Source organism: Lepidochelys olivacea (genome assembly GCF_965140295.1).
Source record: "Lepidochelys olivacea isolate rLepOli2 genome assembly, chromosome: 14".
Classification (NCBI taxonomy): Eukaryota; Metazoa; Chordata; order Testudines; family Cheloniidae; genus Lepidochelys; species Lepidochelys olivacea.
Window position 1 is genome coordinate 43,982,855 of NC_140424.1, and position 12,319 is coordinate 43,995,173.

The window sequence follows — 12,319 nt, forward strand, 5'->3', positions numbered from 1 at the left end:
TCTGCAGCAAGGGAGATTCAGGTTCGACATTAGGAAAAACTTTCTAATTCTAAGGACAATTAATCTCTGGACTAGGCTCCAAGGGAGGCTGTGGAATCCCCCTCACTGGAGATTTTTAAAAGCAGGTCAGACAAACTCCCATCGGGGACTGTCTAGGTTTACTTGCTCCTGCCTCAGCGAGAGGGGACTGGATTTGAAGACTTCTCGAGGTCCCGTCCTTTAATCATTCTCGCGGCTCTTCTCTGACCCCCATCTCTGATTTAGCAACATCCTCCTTGACCTGCGGGTACTACAGCTGGACACAGGACAACAGCAGTGGTCACAACAGTGCCAGATACAGAGGTCTAGTGTCCTAGAGCAGTGGTTTTCAAGCTGTGATCCGTGGACCCTGGGGGTCTGCAGGCTATGTCTAAGATTTCCAAGGGGTCCGCACCTTGAAATGTTGTAGGGGTCCACCAATGTACAAAAGTTTGCAAACCACTGTCCTAGAGCCCTGGGGCTGTTTGCAAGTCTATGAGTGTGCTGGTACAAGGGGTGGGGAGAGAATCTGGGATCAGGTCCCTCATATGCTGTGCCAAGGGGGTGTGAAACATAGTACCAACAGGGTCGAAGCATATTCTCAGTTTGCACTATTATAAATGACTGCAGCAGGGAGGGGGCACAAATGAATCAGGTGCTAAGGGGGGGTCTTAAGCTAGGAGGGAGACACCCCTGAGGGGGAGAGTGGAGCAGCTGGAAGAATTTGGGGGGCCAGATTAAAGGGGGTTATATGAACATGGGCTTCTCCAGCCTACTAACTACTAAGTTCTTGGCCTCTGTGATTTCTTGTGACAGTGAGTTCCGCAGTCTCATGACATGTTATATGTACAGATATTTCCTTTGATCCAGTTTGAATGTACTTATGAGTTTCATTGACTGTCCTCTGGTTCTTGGGACAGAGGGAATAATTCCCGACCTCCCTTCTCCATCCCATTCGTTAGACTTTTATCCTGTCCCCCAGTATCCATCTCCTCTCTAAGAGAGCAATCCCAGTCAGTTCAATCTCTCTTTGCGGGACAGTTTTTGTAGGCCACTGATTGTTCTTTCTGCCTGTTTGTTAGAAAAGGGCTGTCATTTTCACGTAGCGACACACAATGGCCGTATGGTAGTGCCTCACTGATGAAAATGCCACAGACTCTGAATATCTGATCTCAGAGACCCCAGCATAAATCCGGAGTGACCCCCCTGCAGTCAATGGAGTCGGGGCTGGATGCTGATCTCAGTGACTCCAGTATAAACCTGGAGTGACTCTCCACCCCCTCAGAAAATTAAAGGAATCATGGCTGGATTCTGATCTGCGTGACGCTGGTGTAAAATACAGAGTGACCGCTCTGAAGGTCCACCCGTTTACACCGCTTGGGAATCTAGTCCACTGATTCCAATTTGCGACAGCTGATTCACACCAGCTGGGGATCCAGCCCCGCTAGGAGCTACGGCCTATTGACGCCAGCTGGGGGTGTGGTCTGAGGGGACTGGAACTTGCCCATCTCGCCACCACCCTGAGTGCTCGCTGACTGCCCTGACCGATTACGCAGGACCAGCTGCTCAGCGTGTGACTGAGGTTTGAGGTTGGCCTGGTTGACACCCTCAGTCACAAGACGAGGCATTTCGAGGAGGGCACTGGTGTTTCTGGGAACCCAAACCTCTTTCCTTCGGGGCTGTTTGTGCACTGAGATCGCCCCTGCCTGCCTCCAGCAGCCACCACAAGCTGCTTGGCCCAGGATCCTCAAAGAATTCAGGATCGGGACCCCTGTGCTGCCCAACCCTGCAACAACCCATTCCCACCCCGATCTGAAACGGGTTTAGAGGCGGGTCGGACCCGGATATGGAGAAGGAGACTGCTCGGCTCTTTCCCTTCCCTCACTGCCAGTGTAGGTTTGAGCCCAACCCGCTTCCCACAGGAATGGTGGGGAGTCCTGATCCTGTGTCACCGCTGATATTTCTGCACTGTTGCTGCTGCATTTCCCCGTAGTCACGTTGACACTGTGCCTGGAAACCGTAGCTTCACCAGGAACTTGCACTGCCAAGCCACCGAGCGCTGCAAAGCTTGTGGGGAGGAAGAGAGAAAGGAGATCAAAGAGCCTCATGGCCACAGGCGCTCAGGGCTGCATCCTCCTTCTAGCCATCTGCAGAGACTTTGCTGAGTCAAAATTCAGACCACCACGTAGCTCCAGGACACGCCACTCAGACCAGGCGGGCATGTCATCCGCTCTCCTCTGGCCAGTGACAACTCCTCCGGAGGATGGGTCAAGGAATCCTGCAGCGATTGGCTAACCTGCCCCCAGGGGAAAATTTCTTCCTGACCACAATATTAAAGAGGTTGAGTTCTGCCCTGAAGCATGAGAGTTATTTAATATTTAATATATATTTTAATGTATTTAACAGTGGGCTCTTCAATCGAGCAGAGAAAGCTCTAACACAATCCAGTGGCTGGAAGTTGAAGCTAGACAAATTCAGGCTGGAAATAAGGTGTAAATTTTTAATGGTGAGAGTAATTAACCATTGGAACAATTTATCAAGGGTTGTGGTGGATTCTCCGTCACTGACCATTTGAAAATGAAGACTGGATGTTTTTCTATAAGATCTGCTCATTTGGGCAAGTTCTCTGGCCAGTGTTATCCAGGAAGTCAGATTAGATTATCATAATGGTCCCTTCCAGCCTTAGAATCTGTGAATGCGGAGATAGACTGTGGAACTCTCTGCCACAAGATCTCACTGGGGCCACAAGTTAGCAGTGTTTAGAGGAGGATCACACCTTGATTTGGAGAATGAGACTCTCCAGAGTTATAACAGGAAGGGGTTCACAATCGCTGTGGTTGGCAGGGCTATAAACTTTCCTGCATCTGGGCAGAAACCAACCTGTGACCACGAGGTGTCAGGCTGCCAGTCCATAACCCACAGCCACTGAGTTCGACTCACAGTCCCTGGCTTTTCTTCGCACTCACCCTCCCTCTTCCCTTCCTTCCTTCCACTCTCTCTCTGCCTGCCCCAGCTCTGAGGACGAGAAACTGGTGTTTCCTCTATGCCGCATCCAGCGAGGGCTCACGTGGCGGGTGGCGGTTTGCGTTTCACACATGCATTTCCCCTTTCCCAGCCGGGCAGACTGACAACCCCACTGAGTCAGCCCCCGGCACCCCATGCGCACCCAACTCAGCCAGCCCCGGCGCGGATTGTCCCCTGTTACCCAATTTCTAGAGCCTGAAACGCCCCCAGTCATGGGGCTCCCTTAGGGGGAGGATTTCCCCAGAAACCACCCCCTCTCTGTCTCCTCCACTTCCCAGCCCTGGGGTCTCCCCCAGCCCTTCGCCCTCTGGCTCGGGGCCTTCAGCCCATCAACCCAGCTAGGAGATCTCTGGCCGTGTGCCACCAGTGGGAGCCTTGGATCAGACCCTTGGTCTGCAGATCTGAGCTAAGACAGCCTCAATCCCTGCCCACCCCCCACCCCACCCCCAGCCCCCTGCCCCTGGGAGCCAGGTCAGTGCAAGGCAGACCCACTACCCGGCCGCTCAGAGCTCTGACGGAGCCCCTGGGCTCGGCAGATCCTGGATCTCTCAGTGGAGGAGAGGGGAGACCCTGTGTGTGAGGGGAGGCTACAAAGTGGGAGCCTGATCCTAATTCCGAGGGAGCTTAGGGGGAGGGGGGTGCATCCCCACACCCCAATCTCTCGGGGAGGGGAATTCTGCATGCTGCCTGATTTGGGGTTGGAGGGTGCAAGTTGGGGGCTTATTCTCAATGCTGGGATCTCAGTCCATTTACACCCCAATCCCATGGGGAAGGCATTGAAGCAGGGTGACCTCCCTGAGTCTGTGTTTGGGGGGACTACCCCAGATTGGGCCCCCATCTCAGCTCTGCAGGGTTTCCCGCATGTCTGTGTCTGGGGGGCACCTCCCCATTGAGATGCTGTGTCCAGAGTGCACCCTGATAAATGCTGGGGAGCTGGCTGAACCCCTAATTGTGGGGGGTAGCTTTCCTGGGGTGCATCACCCCTTGACGGCAGGATGGAGGCTCTGTGGAGTTCAGGGTAGGGAAGCCATCCAGATGTTGGCACCCCAGAGCTGGCTGCAAGAGATGAAACCAAATTTCATCCCAAAATTCCAAACTGATTTCATCTCGCAGAGTTCCAACTGAGCTAATTGTTGGGGATTTTATTTTTAATTTGAAAAAAATATATAAATCAAAGGGTTTCTTCCATGTATGCAAAATGTGCCCATTTCAAAAGTGGCAGAAAGAAGGAAATACAATTTCCAGCCATTTCTTAAATGGGAAAAAGGCAAAGGAAATAAAAGGAACATAAAGGAAGGATAAAAAAAACCCCACAAAAAAGTAGGAAAAGCCAAAATAATCTCCAGAAAGATAAGAACAGGAAAAAGAAAAGAAAGAAAGAAAGAAAGAAAGAAAGAAAGAAAGAAAGAAAGAAAGAAAGAAAGAAAGAAAGAAAGAAAGAAAGAAAGAACCCGAAAAATATAATCTAATGCCAGCAAAATAATAATCATAAAATGAAGAACTCAGAAACTTGGGGGTGGAAAAGGAAAAGAAACAAACAAAACCTTTGAAAATATGAAAAAAAGGGTGAAAAAAAATTGGAAAAACTCAGAAATCTGAAAAAAATAGAAAAACCCTGAAACTTGAGAAAATTGAAGAATGGAAGGGGGGGAAAAAGACCAGCCTGAAAACATAAACAAACAAACGAGTGAAAAAAACAAACCAAGCCACCCCCAGTTAATCTGCACAAAACTAAAACTGAGAAACCAAGACAGCCAGACTTTACTACGTTTCCTGTGTTGACTGCCCGGGCTTTTTGCATCATGCAGACAGACCCTGATTATTGTGGGTGTTACAGAGCAAATGAGACCTCATCCCCAGCTGAGATCAGGGCCCCGTTGTGCCGGGCGCTGCCCAGACACCCAGCGAGAGACAAGCCCTGCCCCAGCTGAGATCAGGGCCCCGTTGTGCCGGGCAGGCCTGGAGACTGACGTGTGGAATTAATGAAGCTATGCCCTTGGCCTCACTGAAATCTTGTGGCAGAGAGTTCCGCAGGCTACCTGCATGCTTTGAGAGGAAATATTATTTCCTTTGATCTGGTTTCAAGTGCCCTCCTTTCAACACCATCAACTTTCTTTTGGTTCTTGTACCCTGAGACAAGGTGAATCTCACAGAACCCTACTGACCTCTCCTAACCCCACCCATTGTTTTGGGACCCTCTGTATTTGCTATGATTAAACGGCCCGTGGCTAGCAGAAATCTTCTCCCCATGTTGGGTCTTATAGACTGTGATCAAGCTACCTGTTATCCGGGCTGTGGGTGAGCTAAACAGATCAAGCGCCGGAAGGCAGCTCTCACAGACCTCAAGTCCTTTGCGCGGCTCTTATCTGAGCCCTTTCCAACTTAGCAAGAGCCTGTGTGAATGATGGACGCCAGAGAGTCTCCAGTAAGGATCTCCCCAAGGCTGTATACACTGGATCTTGGGGCACCCACCTGGTTAACCCCTGCCTCCAGTGAGAGGGAGTCTTGCTTACAGGAACTGGTGGTCAGTTCCCTAACCCCACCAGCCTTTCAGCTTCTCAAGCCCCCTCCTCCGGGCTAGGCCAGTCCTGTCTCTGGCTTGCAAGTTAACAATAGGTGGAGCCCAGTCCCCGCACCCCTTTGCTGCACTCCCCTGTGACATCCAGCCCTGACACTGGCTACTCACAGAGATCTGCCCCCGAAGGAGCAGCGGGCCCCCTCACTTTATGTCACCGCTCCTGTAAACCACACCACGAATCACAAGCGGGTTTGTTTCAGGAAGGACGGCGATTCCACTAGAAACAAGAAAGCGTGATCCGATTCTGCCCAAAACACCCCCGTTCATCATGGCACCTCCATGGGTGGGTTCAAAGCATCCTCTGTGTTATGCTGAAACAGTCTTTTGGCTTCATCCATACAGCTGGTGATCCCCGGGATGCTGCAACGTTCCTTTTATACCTCCACGTGGGATGTATTGTTGGCCATTGCCTTTGATGGTGTTCCCTTGACTGTTCAAGATCGGGGCAAAGGCAGCCAACTGAGCCTCAGATGACATCGCCGGCTAGCCAGGGATGGGTGGCAACTAGCCCCCTGCACTAACAAGCCCTGTAGACACCTTCTAAACTGAAGACCAGTTACAATGTTCCTTAAAAGCTACCTGTGCACACATCACTCTATGATCCTGAACACGGCTAATTTCCGTAGAGACCTTATACGTTACACTTGATGGACAAACACCCGGTGAGCAAGGCATTTGATGGAGTGAGTTTGTCGGGTCTGAGACGAGCATTGCTTGCTTTGCCAAGAGGCCTTTATGTCACTGACACCACCTCCCTACGCCTGCTCTTAGCCACAACGTCGCGGACTGAAGTGCAGACGTAAGAGGTTGGGGTGAGATCTAAAACCCACATGCTTCAGGGCATCGCTCAAGCGCTTTCATACAGCGGTCAGGAAGAAATGTTCCCTGGGGGCAGTGTCATGGAGGTCACTCACGATTCGGGTGCCTCCTGCTGGCCTCTCTGGGGATTAGCTCTTGCCAGACCTGAGGCTCCCTTCTGACACTCGTCCGCGTACCCAGCCACCTCTCCCTGCGACTCAGGGTGCTCGTTCTTCATGGCTTGGCCCTCTGACTAGGTCACTATAGTCCTCACCTTCTGGCATCCCAACTTCCCACTGGACAACTGTCCTAGGCAGCCTTCTGCCCCACTGCCTGGTCTGTGCCACTTCCCCCGTGGCTGGTAGGGGAACCTGGGCCCACCCTTTACGCCAAGTTCCAGTCCAGGGGCCTTACAGCCAGCAGCCAAGGTCTGCACAGCCCCTTACCTTGTTACGGTTTCCCCAGGCTGCTTCCTACTTTGCCTCTATCGGGCTCTTTCTCCACCCTCCTCTGGGTATGTCCTTCCCTCAGGGCCAGGACCCCAGAGCTTCTCTTCTCCCCCTGGTTCCTCGTCTCCCAGTCCATGGCTGGAGAATCACTCAAGGCAGCTCCTTCTGCCGCCAGCTTCCTGGCTCTGCCATAGCCCTGCCTGTTCCTTGTCAGCTGGGCTCTATTCCCAAATCAGGGGTTGCTTATCCTGCCTCATTCCCTCTCAAGTTAATCAGCCCCCTTCTCAGCCTCCTTTACCCCATCCCAGTGGGTCTGGGGTGAACATCCCGTCATGGGCAAGTTATCTAGTCACTGCGTGGTGCCTTGAGCAACGCTGAGGGCCTTTGTGGTTTCTGGGATGTTTGATCTCCTTCTTCCCCAACAGGTTTGCAGTGCGTGGTGGTTTTGCAGCACCGGCTCATTGCAGAACTGCGGTTTGCGAGCTAAGCAGCAACATGACGAAGGGGAAAATCCGCCGCGGGGAGCATAAATAGCTCAGCTCCCACTGCAGGGCCTGGACCCAGAATTGTGCCAGCAGGCCGAGGGTTGAGATCAAGCCTGATCGCTGAGCAGGTGAGTAGCTACGTGGAGGAGGCTGGATGTCTTTGGAGATCAGCTGCCTTCCCACTTGTTCCACTGCTAGGTCCTGCTTGGAGCGTCCCCATGCAGAATCCAGGGAGGTTGTTGTCCCCGCTCTCAGGGATTAACTGTATCCACCTTCCCCATCTGGGGATGGCAGGGAGGAGTCCAATTCCCAGGTACGCCGGGTTCATCTCTCTGGCACACATCCAAAGCATTGCTTTGATGAGGGTGTCTCTCAACTCCTGGCTGCCTGTATTTCCTCCCTGACGTCAGGGATGGCTTTCTGTGCAAAGTCTCCCCCTTCCTCCCCACCCCCCACCCCGATTCTAGAAAAGCAGCTTTGTCAGGAAACCTTGCTCCGATTCCTGATTTGAGTCCAAAGGTACCTTGATTCTGGATAGTACAGGTTCAAAAATTGAGCTGGTCAATTTCTTTGCGACGGGAGCATTCGGTTGAAAAATACAGCGCCCGATTTCATCAGCGTCCGATTGTTTCGTGGGAACACGCTGATTTTGATGGCCTTTTCCACAAGTCAAAATGTTTCATTTCAATGTTAGCGAGACAAGGTGGGTGAGCTCATCTCTTTTATTGGACCAACTTCTAGGGCAGACATGGCTACCACAGCATTCCAGCGTTATCTCTTTATTTGGACACGTGTATGATAGCAAAATATTCATTTGCATGTTATTATACTTTAGATATTCTATTTAATATTATGTATAATCTAGTTACTAATAAGTAGAATAGAAAGATCAGAAGATAAAGACAAAATGAGGCTTGACAGCGGCTTTCATAGAATCATAGAATATCAGGGTTGGAAGGGACCTCAGGAGGTCATCTAGTCCAACCCCCTGCTCAAAGCAGGACCAATCCCCAATTTTTGCCCCAGATCCCTAAATGGCCTCCTCAAGGATTGAACTCACAACCCTGGGTTTAGCAGGCCAATGCTCAAACCGCAGAGCTATCCCTCCCCCCAAAATAAAACATCTTGACTAGAGCTGGTGAAATTTCTGGGCAAAATATTTTTCTGGTGGACAAAGCAGCTTCGGTGACCCCAAAACATTTAAGGGATTTGTGTCTATTTGGCTAAATTGTAAGAAAGCAGGGGGAGAAAAACCTTCACATTGTTTGAAAAACATCCAAATGTCTCAGTTGGAGATTTTTTAAATGAAAATTTTTGGTTGCTGGTTTCTTTGGGTTGAAATAACTTTTCATTTAGAAACTCCCTGTGGCTTTGTTTTGAAAAACCCACCCCTTTAAAAAGCGCCCAAACTGGAATGAAACATTTCGCTTCTGGTCAACCCTAATGTTCTGCTTGCCTCCAAATAATTAGCACGGCGCTTAGTGACTTGATGATGTGCCAGAAATTTTACAAACTGCATTTTTTCATTCAGCCCAAAATAAATCCCCCCTCCCCACAATTGTCGGCAAACCGGGGCCGGGGGTGGGGGAGAAATCATTATTTGCCCTGGTCTACTTTTGACCCTTTTGAAACAAAATAATTCGGTGGCCCCGAGCTGAAATAGCTCGGCATTTTCATTTTGCGGGGAAGTTTGGCTTTTTGTTCCAATTCAGAACAATTCCCCCCCCCCCCGTCCCCCGCAAAATGTTAGGATTTCCTGTGGAATGGAAACACCCCATTCCCAACCAGCTCTAGTGGACTCAGGGCCAGATTCTGACCTCTGTGAGTCCAATGTAAATCCGGAGTGATCCCACTGATATCAATGGAGTCAAGGCTGGATTCTGATCTCAGTGACCCCGGTGTAAATCCAGAGTGACCCCAATGGAATCAGGGCTCAATTCAGATCGAGGGTCAATGTGGAGTGAAGCTATCTCCCCGCACGTGGCATTCCCACTCGAGGTTTCCTGTGTATCACTCTATTATCTGTCTCTCACACTCTTCCCATCCCTCACTCCCTGGAGGGTTCCCTCTCTCAACAATCTCCTCCTCCCATGCTCTCTCCTCTCTCTCTATCAGTCCATCTGCCTCCCACCCCAGCTCGCTCTTTATCCCTCTCACTGGGTTTCCTCTCCCAGGTAAAGCCTCCTCAGACACGCTGATCCTACACATCTCGATGGCTCCCAGGCTTGCGGGGCATCTCTGGAGGACAGTGGGGCACAGTTGCCTTCTCCTCCTGCTGCTTTCCAGGGCTGTTACCTCCATCCAATGCCAACCTGAGCCATCAGGTAACCGAGAAGCCGATTGCTCTGTTGAAACTTTCAACCTTCTTCCAGCACATTGATTATTGATGTCACTATCCCATCAACACGGATCGCCAACAGGATCTGAACCTAGGACCTCCATCAGAGCCTTTTACCACTTGAGCTAAAAGGGCTACTCCATTTGAGAGCAGAAGTAGTAGGTTGTTATCCTCTAGTCTATATGGGACACGCACACTGTAACCTGTGCTAAACCAGTGTGGCCCTCTGGTTCCCTCTAGTGGCTGAACCACATAGAGGTTGATAAATCCGCTACAGGATTTGGCGTTACACAGATGGCTCTTTTAGCTCAGGCATTACAGGTGCATGCTCTCCACAGAGCTGAGGAGAGAACCCAGGAGTCCTGGCCCCCAGCCCCCACCTGCTGTAACCTACCAGACCCTCCACCCCTCCCAGAGCCGGGGAGAGAACCCAGGAGTCCTGGATCTCAGCCCTCCACCTGCTCTAACCTACCAGACCCTCCACCCCTCCCAGAGCCGGGGAGAGAACCCAGGAGTTCTGACTTCCATCCCGCCACCTGCTCTAACCACTAGACTCCACTCCCCACGCAGAGCTGGGGATGGAGCCTGGGTATTCTGATTGCGTATCCAGTGCCCTGTCTACATCACGTTCCCACTCATAGCCCCACAGCCCTGCCACCTCATGCTCTCCTCTCTCACACGCCGGTCCCTGTCTGCTCCCCCTTCTAGGCGCTGGCGATTGCCCCCATGCCCACTGTTCTGTGCCCAGGGGCAGCTCCTTGCGCGTCCCGCTTCACCTGCCCGCCACCCTGGACCTTTACAAGTGGCACAATCCCACGCTGACATGGGACCACGTCTACACCTTCATCAACGGGACATCACACCAGCTGCTGCGTTCCTTCCAAGTGCGGGTCTCTGTGTCCGGGGGCGACTTCGCGGTGCAGGGCGTACGCAGCGGGGACGGGGGAGTCTACATGTTCCAAGATCTGGATGCGACGTGCCTGGCCTGGCTCCATCTGGTGGTGTTGGGTAAATTCAGCCCAGGGGGCGGCTCAGCCTCATTGTTTGCTCGGAGGGTTTGGTGAGGGGTGGGGGAATTTTCCATCTCAGTCGGGGGGTGGAGCAACCCAATGCACTCCCCTGAATGAAAACGTAAAATGCCCACCACCGGTTTGTCCCGAAACTTCTGTGAGGGCCAGGGACCGCACTGCCCCATCTTGTGAAGCTACTAGAGCAAGCTGACCATGCCTCAAAACTTTTCAGAGAAATGTATCATTGGACAACAGTGATCGGGAACAGGGGGGCCTCGGTCCGAGATGGAATTTCTGGGAGAAGGAGCAAGAACTCAGACTAGCCAATAGGGCTGGAGGTTAGGGTATGCACCATGAGATGCAAATTAACTTTTTCCATAAAAGAACCCCCCCCCCCCCCGCAGTAGCCAGCCTTGGAACAAACTTCCTTCCTCTCTCTGTTTGCAGAACCTGTGGATTGGAGATGGTACCTGCTCCTTCTCATTCCAGTTTCGGCGGTTCTAGCCCTTGTGGGCTGGAAGCTAAAGGACGTGTGGGCGAGGATAGCCATGGGCGACCAAGAAGGTGAAGACAGAAGGCTGTAGATGTGACCAGGGATCCCCCAAAATCAGCCTGTCGCTGTTTGTGTGTGTTGGGGACACAGAGGTCTGCCCACCACTCCCTTAATTATCCACACAGCTGAAGGCTGGTCTCCGTAGGCGTTCTACCCGGGTAACACACGCAGTGGTGAATCCACAGCTGTGTGTGCATAGTCACACACTTCCAGTAGCGCTGGTGCAAGCTGAGCCACGCCTCCGTGCATGGTGCATTGCATCGTGGGTAGTTAACCCAGGTGCTCTATGGCCCACTGGGTAAATTTTGCACTAGATTGTAGGATAGTTCCAGGAGGCCAGCGGGGGTTGCCTCCATGCTGTATCCCAGAATTCACCAAGGTAATTTTTGCACTGCATTGTGGGACACTTCTCAGAGGCCCAGAGCACCCGTGAGAAAAGGGATCAAAGGACCACAGTTTCCCCCTGCCCGCCTTCCCCATATCCCAGAATTCACTTGGTGTGCATGCCACTTCCAAACTGATCTCTGAACATGGAGCTCCAGGTCCTACTGAAACAGTAAACCAGTGCTGGCATAGTGGAGTGCCCACAGTGTGGTGGTGGTCTCTAGAGTCATGCAAGCCAAAATACCCCTTGGGATGTTGACTCTGAGCCCTAATGATGGTACTTGACATATCAACATGCTTAAGGGGTTGGTAAACTTCATTTGAGAGGGAGGCTGACCTTGTGTTACAGGACTGTACGCTATCCCCAATTCTGCCATAGCCTCTCTGTGTAACCATGGGTAGTTACTGCATTGCTCAGTGCCTCAGTTTCCCGCTCTGTAAAATGAGGATAATAAGCCTTTCGTGTATTTAGATGATAAGCCTTGCAAGGTAAAGACTGTCAGTAAGGCTCTAGGGCATCTGGTACAATGGCTGATCTTGGTTGGTGTGACTGTAATATAAATAATAAGGGAGAGAGAACATTGTCATCACAGAAGATGCAAATTGCCCCTCAATGGGGCCTGGCCACCACACTGCCCTGCTCAGATCAGCTTGTGATGCAGAGTGTGACGGTGCACTCCAT